This window comes from Schistocerca serialis, chromosome 7 (assembly GCF_023864345.2).
Source record: "Schistocerca serialis cubense isolate TAMUIC-IGC-003099 chromosome 7, iqSchSeri2.2, whole genome shotgun sequence".
Classification (NCBI taxonomy): domain Eukaryota; kingdom Metazoa; phylum Arthropoda; class Insecta; order Orthoptera; family Acrididae; genus Schistocerca; species Schistocerca serialis.
Window position 1 is genome coordinate 562,380,723 of NC_064644.1, and position 12,882 is coordinate 562,393,604.

General features: G+C 46.7%; 1 non-coding gene across 1 annotated transcript; it reads right to left on the reverse strand.

Moving 5' to 3' along the window:
* Positions 1 to 8,327: 8,327 nt before the first annotated feature.
* Positions 8,328 to 8,402, reverse strand: Trnae-cuc (transfer RNA glutamic acid (anticodon CUC)). Its single transcript has one exon. It is a non-coding gene; the product is annotated as a tRNA-Glu (tRNA).
* Positions 8,403 to 12,882: the final 4,480 nt, after the last annotated feature.

Below are 12,882 nucleotides of genomic sequence, written 5' to 3' on the forward strand. Positions count from 1 at the left end.
GGATGATATCGTCCAGGATATCGAGCAGCATACATAGCACACGCCCGTTGGGCGTTTTGATCACAATAGCCATACATGAACACGATATCGACCTTTTCCGCAATTGGTAAATGGTCCATTTTACGAGGTGCATTCAAGTTCTAAGGCCTCCGATTTTTTTTCTAATTAACTACTCACCCGAAATCGATGAAACTGGCGTTACTTCTCGACGTAATCGCCCTGCAGACGTACACATTTTTCACAACGCTGACGCCATGATTCCATGGCAGCGGCGAAGGCTTCTTTAGGAGTCTGTTTTGACTACTGGAAAATCGCTGAGGCAATAGTAGCACGGCTGGTGAATGTGCGGCCACGGAGAGTGTCTTTCATTGTTGGAAAAAGCCAAAAGTCACTAGGAGCCAGGTCAGGTGAGTAGGGAGCATGAGGAATCACTTCAAAGTTGTTATCACGAAAAAACTGTTGCGTAACGTTAGCTCGATGTGCGGGTGCGTTGTCTTGGTGAAACAGCACACGCACAGCCCTTCCCGGACTTTTTTGTTGCAGTGCAGGAAGGAATTTATTCTTCAAAACATTTTCGTAGGATGCACCTGTTACCGTAGTACCCTTTGGAACGTAATGGGTAAGGATTACGCCCTCGCTGTCCCAGAACATGGACACCGTCATTTTTTCAGCACTGGCGGTTACCCGAAATTTTTTTGGTGGCGGTGAATCTGTGTGCTTCCATTGAGTTGACTGGCGATTTGTTTCTGGATTGAAAAATGGCATCCACGTCTCATCCATTGTCACAACCGACGAAAAGAAAGTTCCATTCATGCTGTCGTTGCACGTCAACATTGCTTGGCAACATGCCATACGGGCAGCCATGTGGTCGTCCGTCAGCATTTGTGGCACTCTCCTGGATGACACTTTTCGCATTTTCAGGTCGTCATGCAGGATTGTGTGCACAGAGCCCACAGAAATGCCAACTCTGGAGGCGATCTGTTCGACAGCCATTCGCCAGTCCCCCAAAACAATTCTCTCCACTTTCTCGATCATGTCGTCAGACCGGCTTGTGCGAGCCCAAGGTTGTTTCGGTTTGTTGTCACACGATGTTCTGCCATCATTAAACTGTCGCACCCACGAACGCACTTTCGACACATCCATAACTCCATCACCACATGTCTCCTTCAACTGTCGATGAATTTCAGTTGGTTTCCCACCACGCAAATTAAGAAAACGGATGATTGCAAGCTGTTCAAGTAAGGAAAACGTCGCCATTTTAAGTGTTTAAAACAGTTCTCATTCTCGTCACTGGCGGTAAAATTCCATCTGCCATACGGTGCTGCCATCTCTGGGACGTATTGACAATGAACGCGGCCTCATTTTAAAACAATGCGCATGTTTCTATCTCTTTCCAATCCGGAGAAAAAAAATCGGAGGCCTTAGAACTTGAATGCACCTCGTAACACCGTTAATGTATCACGAAGCAAATACCGTCCGCACTTGCGGATTGTTAGGTGATAGCACGTACTTATACGTTTGTGACTATTACAGCGCCATCTATCACAAAGCGAAAAACGTGGTCCAACTAAAACATTCATATTTCTTTACCTACTACACGAATATGTACACTCCTGGAAATTGAAATAAGAACACCGTGAATTCATTGTCCCAGGAAGGGGAAACTTTATTGACACATTCCTGGGGTCAGATACATCACATGATCACACTGACAGAACCACAGGCACATAGACACAGGTAACAGAGCATGCACAATGTCGGCACTAGTACAGTGTATATCCACCTTGCGCAGCAATGCAGGCTACTATTCTCCCATGGAGACGATCGTAGAGATGCTGGATGTAGTCCTGTGGAACGGCTTGCCATGCCATTTCCACCTGGCGCCTCAGTTGGACCAGCGTTCGTGCTGGACGTGCAGACCGCGTAAGACGACGCTTCATCCAGTCCCAAACATGCTCAATGGGGGACAGATCCGGAGATCTTGCTGGCCAGGGTAGTTGACTTACACCTTCTAGAGCACGTTGGGTGCCACGGGATAAATGCGGCCGAGCATTGTCCTGTTGGAACAGCAGGTTCCCTTGCCGGTCTAGGAATGGTAGAACGATGGGTTCGATGACGGTTTGGATGTACCGTGCACTATTCAGTGTCCCCTCGACGATCACCAGTGGTGTACGGCCAGTGTAGGAGATCGCTCCCCACACCATGATGCCGGGTGTTGGCCCTGTGTGCCTCGGTCGTATGCAGTCCTGATTGTAGCGCTCACCTGCAAGGCGCCAAACACGCATACGACCATCATTGGCACCAAGGCAGAAGCGACTCTCATCGCTGAAGACGACACGTCTCCATTCGTCCCTCCATTCACGCCTGTCGCGACACCACTGGAGGCGGGCTGCACGATGTTGGGGCGTGAGCGGAAGACGGCCTAACGGTGTGCGGGACCGTAGCCCAGCTTCATGGAGACGGTTGCGAATGGTCCTCGCCGATACCCCAGGAGCAACAGTGTCCCTAATTTGCTGGGAAGTGGCGGTGCGGTCCCCTACGGCACTGCGTAGGATCCTACGGTCTTGGCGTGCATCCGTGCGTCGCTGCGGTCCGGTCCCAGGTCGACGGGCACGTGCACCTTTCGCCGACCACTGGCGACAACATCGATGTACTGTGGAGACCTCACGCCCCACGTGTTGAGCAGTTCGGCGGTACGTCCACCCGGCCTCCCGCATGCCCACTATACGCCCTCGCTCAAAGTCCGTCAACTGCACATACGGTTCACGTCCACGCTGTCGCGGCATGCTACCAGTGTTAAAGACTGCGATGGAGCTCCGTATGCCACGGCAAACTGGCTGACACTGACGGCGGCGGTGCATAAATGCTGCGCAGCTAGCGCCATTCGCTGGCCAACACCGCGGTTCCTGGTGTGTCCGCTGTGCCGTGCGTGTGATCATTGCTTGTACAGCCCTCTCGCAGTGTCCGGAGCAAGTATGGTGGGTCTGACACACCGGTGTCAATGTGTTGTTTTTTCCATTTCCAGGAGTGTATTAAAAATGGGGTTCCAATTTTTAAAAAACGCAGTTGATATCCGTTTGACCTATGGCAGCGCCATCTAGCGGGTCAACCATAGCGCCATCTGGTTTCCCCCTTCAAGTTAGACGAGTTTCGTTCTTTGTAGTTTTTCCGATTGATACTTATTTCGTGAGATATTAGGCCCGGTCACTATCAATGGACCACCCTGTACAATTTTTCAAGCCTGCTTTCTCGCTTGTTACTGTAGTTTCCTTTTGCGTAGTTCAAATGTTACCAACTTTAGAAACTGTTTGAGTACTGTGAATGTTTTCCTAGGCTCACAGAATTCGACAAAAGACTGTTTCGCATTTCTGACGTGCCAGCTCTGCAGAAATGTCCCAGGACGACGAGCTGGAGCGTGGTGCCTCCGGCGTGAGGGGACTGGCACTCCACTGGCTGCACTGCGGCGGTGTGGGTGGGCGCTCAAGCCGCGCTGATTGGTGGGCTTAGCGGGCTGCCACCTCCGGCCCTCCGCCCTCTGGAAGTAGCACAGAGGTCGTGCCAAGGCCGCCTCTGTCTTCCCAACAGTGGCCAGTTCCTCACAATGAAGACTGACAAATGAAAAACCGTCGAGTTCTTCGACGGCGCAAAAACAAATTTCGTACGTGGCAATATCGTCTCCGTCGAACATTGGCCTGTCGATCAGCTGCTGCTTCTTCCTCCGGCTAATTAGAACTCTGATAGTAGTGCTAATGGCCCACGTGGCTACAACACCGTTTCCCAGACGTCTGATTCTGGAAAATGTAGGAGCTACTTCCGTTCCTACCATTTTATGCACAATGTTTGGACGGCCGATCCCGTCGTCTACTTCAGTTGCTGCTGGTTTTCGTGACGTGCCCAGACAGCCGTCTCAATAGCGGAATGTAAGTTTAGACAATACGAACGTCTGCTGCGAGTTGTGCTGTCATCTCCACATGCTGCCTTTTGTTGTCAAGGCAGTTTGTACGCACAGACATCTAAAAATCTGAGAGGAATTATTAATGCCGTTGTTGTTGCGGTGATCTTCTGTTCGAGGACTAGATTGATGCATGTCTCCACAGTAATCTCTCCAGTATGCAGTTGGACTTCTTACTGTTGGCAGAAGAGCCAACACCGTGTTACTAGAGGAGGCCGAAATGCACGCTCTTTAGCCCACGCAGGCTGGCTTGAGGAGGGAAGAACTATACTGACGTGAGGTCTGGAACATAACAAGGAATGAGAATTCAGAAAGCGGACGTAATTAGTTTCATACTTAACTTTAATCCATTAATGTACACAGTGAACCATCGCTAGCAAAGTCGGCTGTACAACTGGGGCGAGTGCTAGGGAGTCTCTCTAGACTAGACCTGCCGTGTGGCGGCGCTCGGTCTGCAATCACTGATAGTGGCGACACGCAGGTCCGACATGTACTAACGGACCGCGGCCGATTAAAAGGCTACCACCTACCAAGTGTGGCGTCTGGCGGTGACACCACACTTACTGTATTCAAAGCATGATCTCGTGCTGAAATTTTTCCTTCATACTTCCCTCCATTACCAAATTGACGGTACCTGAAAGTGTCCTAGCAACCGATCACTTCCGTCACTCAGGTTGTGACAGCAGTTTCTTTTATGCACCGACGCCTTCTTAAAAGAAAACATTGTCCGTTGTGGGCTGTACATTCAAATCATTTACATGGCCTCATCACTTTAATGTGACCACCGCCTGTGTTCGACGTCAACGTGCAGTAATGACTCACAGACGGTAGATGGCAGCATTAGCAGTGGAAGGTATATAAAGCGTTTCTGGGGGATGCGAAAAATTGTGCAGTCATTGTCGTAATGTGCAAACGTAGCTAGTTACCTGGCGTCCAAAAGGGCGTGACCATCGGCTTTCTGTGAAAGGGTGGAAGCATTTCCGAAACGGCTAAGTTTCTTAACTGTTCACGTGCTGCCAAGGTTAAAGTATACCGTGCACAGCAAAATGGCGCTGAGGCAGTTGTGATGCACCACGGGCGACAGATGACAGTACTGAACGACGGCAGTGGCGATGTGTACGGGCGTATAGACGTGCAAGAGTTGAGCAACTGACAACCCAAGTGAACCAAGGGGCTGCCAACAGTCTCTCCTCAATGACTGTTAAGCTTTGTTGCTGCATATGGGCCTCCACTGCAGCTGCCTGTTTCATGCACCGATCCTGACTGCTGTTCATTGGGGACGAAGGCTGGAATTTGCATGCCAGTGCCACAACTTGACGTCCACTGAGCGGCGATACATGGTCTTTTCAAATTAGTCACGTTTTGTACTCCATCGGCCACAAGGCCATTGGAGTATACGGCTTGAAACGACTGAAACGAAAGAGTCCAGGGGCCCTATTCTGTATCTTTCCGCCATTGTGCCGATCGGTTCAGTACTCCAGCGCACCGAACGGTCTTGTTTTCAAAGGAGAGCCCCAAAATCATTATGTATGCGTTTCGAAAGCGATGTCGAACGGTCCTAGCGAACCGAAACACTGTTGTCAGTTCTCATCGCGTCAACCAATCAAAAGCAATCTGCCTCAGATCCGCGCATGCGCACTGCAGTGCCACAGCGGCACGAAACCGAAGCGGCTTGCTGCCGCCACAGGCACGCTATTCTTCACAGTACCGAAAAGTGTGGTTAGAGTACGTAATACTGTTCAAATTGCGCTGACCACATGCTTCCATGAATGCATGATAACGATAGAATATTGATGGTGCTCTGGAAATTTTCATAAATCCCACATTATATCCTTTTATTCTCATTCACCTTGACGTCTTGTTTTGGATTTTACGTTTCGAAATATGAGTTAGGAATGGAGAGTAGTACCGCACTGTGCAAATACATGTACAGAAACACCCGAAAATTTCGTCAATTTTTCTGTTTTCCGCCATTCCTTAGTAGCTTCAAAATTCATGGAGGTACGTTCCGTCTATGCAACTAATTTGAAGACAGTTTCTTTATTGTCATACGGGTTTCACTTCTTTTATTCGTGAAGACGCTGCACAAATAAAAGAAGCGAAACGCGTGCGGCAATGAACAAACTGCCTTCAGTTAGTTGCATAGACGGAACACATTTCTACGAATCCAAAAAACCTCGTGGTCGTGTGGTAGCGTTCTCGCTCCCCGCGCCCGGGTTCCCGGGTTCGATTCCCGGCGGGGTCAGGGATTTTCTCTGCCTCGTGATGACTGGGTGTCGCGTGATGTCCTTAGGTTAGTTAGATTTAAGTAGTTCTACGTTCTAGGGGACTGATGACCATAGATGTTAAGTCCCATAGTGCTCAGAGCCATTTGAACCAACCAAAAAATTGTTTAAGAGAGTATCAAAGAATAGGAACATGCATAGAATGTGGTTGTACCTCGCTCCTAGATATCTAAATGATGAAGTAGCCTACTTCCCTATATGATAGATTAACTATTTGGTTCATAAAAACAAAATTAAATAAAACGACTTTTCGAGAGCATGTGGCGAGTATAGCTATAGAAGTTCGTTGTAGTTTATAATATGCAACTGATGAATCAAAATGTTTCTTATCTGGTGGTATAGTCTAAAAATATTGTGACGGGAATCTTTCATCTCTGTCTACTGTTCTTAAGGATTCGATCGCAGATAAATGCTTGTGGCAAACTATAGTATAAAGACGATTTTTGCTAGTTTCATTCGCCATAGTTTATGTTATGCTCTTAGATTCCTGTCTGACCACACACTCTGAAATCGCTACGTATTCAGAAAAAAATGGTGAATTATTTGCGACAAGTAAAAGTATAAATGTTACTGTCAGTTGTGTCACACACCGTTATTTCATCTTTCATTTCTTAAACATATGGAAGTCACGAAATCGAAGATACTCATTACTTAGAAAGCATGCTCGTATGTGTGAACAACAACGAATATATCAGGAAAATGTTTAACTTTGACGCTTAACAAAGTCTCAAAATGTATTACAAACACGGAAAATAGAAAAAATAGCTCTATACCCAGCGGTATGCGAACCTACGATCTTCGATGTGGCAGTTCGTTGCCTTACCCACTGCGCTTCTACAACTTTTTTGTTTTTCATTTTGTTCGATACTGTTCGTTGCATTTGTTCGAGGTGGACGTCCCATGACACCCGTTTAAGTTCGTCGAAGATCCGTTAACTCAGTTTTTTTATTGCAGAGGCAGCTAACCCCCTGACACTGACCACCCGCGCCAGCATAACTCAATAGTCTGCTGTGCAATTCCAGTCGAGAGAGACGCAGGCTGAATTCGTTGTCGAATGATGGGGGCGGAAGCCGTAAATGCATGAAGTTTTGGAAGGTTTCCTCTATCGGGATTCACAAAATTCCTTCGCATTTTTTAAACGCGTTTTGATAGTTAATCAGTAAATCATTTGTGGAAAAAAGTACGTGAAGTCGCTAGTAATTTCAGCTAACATTCATGTGCTACACGTGAGCAGAAACGACCTTTTGAAATTTAATAATTTTTTAAACTCTTAATCACCTAAAATCAAAAGGTATTTTGTGAGAATATTTACCGAATCTGTTTTTTATGTTATAATCATTCACAGTAACAACAATACAAACCATATTTCTAACAAATGAAAAGTCTACTATGAACTCACTTTTCACCCGGAAACGTCCTGGTGTGTTGCGCAATTTGACAATTTCTACTATCAGGCCATTATCATGTACCTATGCAAAGAACGACGTAGTGGTCGAAAGTGGCGAATACCACAAGAAATAAATGATACAAATACACAGCCCAAAACGGACAATGTTTTCTCTTGCAAAATACTTGGAGGATGTGGACCCAAATATGAACAAGATCCCGCTCCTTAGTTATTCAATCAACCCGCATAAATTTCAACATTTTCGTGCAGCACCGCATTTCATACCTGGTTTATACCTGAGCGAACACAAGCCAACGATATCAGAAAAGGAGAATTCTGTCTGCCGTGAACGGTAGGTGAGCGCGACCATCGTGTTCAACACGCATTCGCTATTGTTCACTCGTGTTCCGCTGGTTGTCGGACTTTTAGCGAACCATCAAAAAAGTCCTCTCCGCTTCTGCGCTAGCAGTACACAATGCGTTTGTCTGCTATCTTGTCTACTTCTCTTGTTGACATGAATTGTATAAGCGATGGAGCAGTCTACAGAGAATGTAATTTTGCTTTTTTATTTATTCGTATGGCTAAGACCCCCGGTTGGGTGCCGGTCTTTCAGTTTGCCGCCACTTCGGCGACCTGCAGTCGATGAGGATGATAGGATGATGAGGACAGCACAACACCCAGTCCCTGGGCGGAGAAAATTCCCAGCCCCAGCCGGGAATCGAACCCGGGCCCAGAGGATTGAGAATCCGTCACGCTGACCATTAAGCTACCGGGGGGCGGACGTAATTTTGCTGACAGACTAACAGAGATATACACACATCAGAAAAAATAGTCCATTAAATAGGGTATGCAGACACGAAAATAAAATTCCCTTCACCAATATTTCGGCCGCGTATCGTCCGGTCATCCTCAGAGTGAGTCACATGATTGACGACAAGATGCAAAGCGCGGCGGTACTGCGCATGCGCGTCACAGATGCTGGTCGGCGGCAACGAAATACGCTTACACATGCGCCGCCTGTGGCGAAGGCGTCCAGACATTCGATTCGCTTAGCGGTGTATGGTCGGCGGCGGTGACACCAAGACTTCTCTGCAGTTTAATTACCCCGAGATCCGGATTCCAAGCATGTCCAAATTGAAACCATTATCTCAGTTTCTTAAATTATTAGCTAATCTAATCTCTGTAGCTTCCTTGAAGACGTATTCCCAAAATGGATGTTAAAATATTCACATCACTGTAATTCATGGAATGTCCTGTCTGGCTGTAATAAGCTTGTGCATCTTCGATGCTCCACACATCTCTCATGAACGGTGCCTGTTGTTTGACCTATGTACAACTTCTCACAATCTGATACACATCCGCTTTACGAAGCTGTAAATCGTCCTTCACAGAGCCGAGTAAAGCTGCAATCTTCGGGGGAGGCCGGAAGATCGCCTTAACACAGTGTTCCACAACAATACGGCCAATCTTCGAGGAAAGAGCACCCACATAGGGCAAAAACGCACTAGATCTGAAGGAATTACTACCTTCTTCCCCATCACATACCTGCATTATAGTTTTTGCACTGAATGCTCTACGAATTTGTTGCGGGGAAAATCTATTCCATTTAAAAATGCTCTTGAGGTATGTGAGCTCTTCTTGCAAATTATTTTTATCGGATATACAGTGCTTCCTATGCACTAAGGTTTTAAGGACACCTATGGTCTGTGAAAGGTGATGTCAGCTACTGGCATGTAGACACAGATTTGTGTGTGTTATTTGCGATGTACGGCATGTTCTAATGTGCCAACAACTTTACGGCGAACGACAACATCCAAAAAGGGGAGGCAGCCGCCTTTTTACATTTCCATAGTAAATGTCCTTAAGACCTGGGAAGGACGATTTACAGCTTCGTAAGGCGGGTGTGTATCAAATCAATAGGTCAAACAACACGCGCCGTTCATGAAAGGTGTGGAGCATCGAAGATACACACGCTTATTATAGCCAGACAAGTCAGCTGTGGCCGAACATTGTATTGATACAGGGCATTCCATGAATTACAGTGATGGGAATATTTTAACATCCACCTCTTCCTTTTGGGAACCTGTCTTCAAGGCAGCTATAGAGATTAGATTAACTAATAATTTAAGAAACGGAGATAATGCTTTTAATTTGGACAAGGCTTGGAATCCAGCTCTTTGGGTAATTAAACTGCACAGAAGTCATGGTGTCACCGCCGCCGATCATACACCGACAAGCGAATCGAATGTCTGGACGCCTTCCCTACAGGCGGCGCATGTGTAAGCGTATTTCTTTGCCGCTGACCAGCATCTGTGACCAGCATGCGCAGTACCGCCGCGGTGGAGCATATAAGGCCGCGCTTTGCATCTTGTCGTCAGAACTCCTGAGTATAGAAGTTGACTGTGGATCACAGACACAGTCCCTTTGACTGTTCAGAGACGTCATTAAAAACGCCCAAAGATGTAAACAACTATGCATGGGCAGCGCCTATTACACGGAGGGGTTCCGACAGCCGATCAGTTCCAGTCATTCGATCAGGAAAGAAGTACATGGCTCGTGTTGTCTGTATTTCAATACCGCGATTCTATAGCGCGCGCATTATTACTTTGTGCCAGGAAGGGCTCTCAATAAGGGAAGTGTATAGGCGTCTCGGAGTGAAACAAAGCGATGTTGTTTGGACATAGAGGAGATACAGAGAGACAGGAACTGTCGATGACATACCTCGCTCAGGCCGCCCAAGGGCTGATAGTGCAGAGGGTGACCGCTACCTACGGATTATGGCTAGGACAGAAACACCACCTTGTTGAATAATGCTTATCGTGCAAGGGCAGGACGTCGTGTTACGAATCAAACTGTCTGCAATGGGCTGCATGAGGCGCAACTTCACTCCCGACGTCCATGGCGAGGTCCATCTTTGCAATCACGACACCATGCAGCGCGGTACAGATGGGCCCAACAACGTGCCGAATGGACCGCTCAAGATTGCCATCACGGTCTCTTCACCGATGAGTGTCGTATATGCCTTCAATCAGACAGTCGGCGTAGACGTGTTTGGAGGCAAGCTGGTCAGGCTGAACGCCTTAGGCACACTGTCCAGCGAGTGAAGTAAGGTGGAGGTTCCCTGATGTTTTCGGGTTATGTGGGGCTGAGATACGCCGCTGGTGGTCTAGAAAGGCACCGTAACTGCTGTACGACACGTGATTGGCATCCTCCGACCGATAGTGCAACCATATCGGCAGCATACTGGCGAGGCATTCGTCTTCATGGACACTTTGCGCCCTCATTGTGCACATCTTCTGAATGACTTCCTTCAGGATAACGACATCGCTCGCAGCATTTCCTCCAGACATGAACCCTATCAGACATGCCTGGGATAGATCGTAAATGGCTGTTTATGGGTGATGCGACCCACCAATCACTCTGAGGGATCTACGCCAAATCGCCGTTGAGGAATGGGACAATCTGCACCATCAGTGCCTTGATGAACTTGTGGATAGTACGCCATGAGGAATACAGGCATGCATCAATGCAAGAGGTCGTGCTACTCGGTATTAGAGGTACTGTTGTGTACAGAAATCTGGACTATCACCTCTGAAGGTCTCACTGTATGGCGTTACAACATGCAATGTGTGGTTTTGATGACCAATAAACAGGGCGGAAATAATGTTTATGTTGATCTCTATTCCAGACTTCTGTACAGGTTTCGGAACTCTCGGAACCGAGGTGATGCAAAACTTTTTTCGATGTGTGTAATAGGTCTTACTGCGATCCACAGCCCAGATTCCGAAGGAAAAGAAATATGACTAGGAAAAAATTGACGATGCACTCAAGGATTAAACTGGGGACGTGAAAAAAAACGATAATTTCGTTAGATCCTTGCATGAACTTTAAATAAAGAAAATAGGCACAAGCTTCGTATTTTCTTTTATTAAAAAGGAAACGCACTACAGGTTTCTTCTCGGGGAAAATTAGTTCCCGCAAAAATACAAAAATACTCGAGGCAACCTCACGACTGTTCTGAGGAAGACATGTTACAGAGACGCAAAAATATGTTTATAGCAATTGTGTGATACGCCCCCTAAACCCGCTTTGCAGAATAGGTAATAGGATTGTTGAAAGGGCCAAAGGTTGAGATCAGTTTCTCCTTCTAATTGTCATTTATTGTAATTTAATAACCTTTACAACCAAAGTGGCACATAGACGGACCTTTACCGAATGCAACTCTTTCACGGCTGAAGGCCTCCAAACAAGAAATCTTAACAAATCAACAAGATAAAAATCCATTTAAGATAGCAATAAAATAATTTAAAAGGAAAACCAGCAAACATATGCAAACTGCAATACAAATGGCTGGGGGCCACAATAAATTTCAAAATCTTACAATATATTACCATAGACTTTTAAAGGCAGAAGGCCAGAAAGTTTAACAACAAGAAATCTTAAAATCAACAAGATTAAAAAGCAATTATAGAGGCAAATCAAATAAATAAAAAACGTATCACGGCTACGAAGAAAGCCTTAAGGCTAAGCAGATAGAACGTACAAATGCAAGGTGAAATACCAATGGCTAAAGCCACAATTAAGTTTCAAAATTTTAAAATATATTACGATGATCTTTTAAAGGCAGAAGGCCGCAATGTTTAAGCTTGAAAGATAAATTTAAAAATTAAATACCGGTGGCACTCAGAAGCCTCCAGGTAGGTCGGTCTGCCGTCATCAACTTAGGAGAGGCAGGTGGTGAACCAAACTGTTATAGTATAGTTCATGAACTATTATAGTATAGTAACTATTATAGAATAACACTTGATCCGTCGGAACCCAACCAGCGGGCAGCCACGGACCGACCGACACAACGACTTGCTTCCCGTTAAGGAGGCGGCTGCGCGATGTCTCCTGCCCAGAGTCAGAGATGCAGCATTGTTCGCAGAGTCGCCACAGTGACCTCTGCGTTTGTCTCACGCAACACTCTCCAACCGTTGCCTCCTCTGCTAACCGGCACGGTGGCATAAGCGCTACACCGGACCACTGTTAATGCGCCGGCCGTGGCGGCCGAGAGGTTCTAGGCGCTACAGTCTAGAACCGCGCGACCGCTACGGTCGCAGGTTCGAATCCTGCCTCGGGCATGGATGTTTGTGATGTCCTTACGTTAGTTAGGTTTAAGTAGTTCTAAATTCTAGGGGACTGATGAGCCCAGAAGTTAAGTCCCATAGCGCTCAGAGCCATTTTTTGAACTGTTACTGCTGCCAACTGTCCCTAGT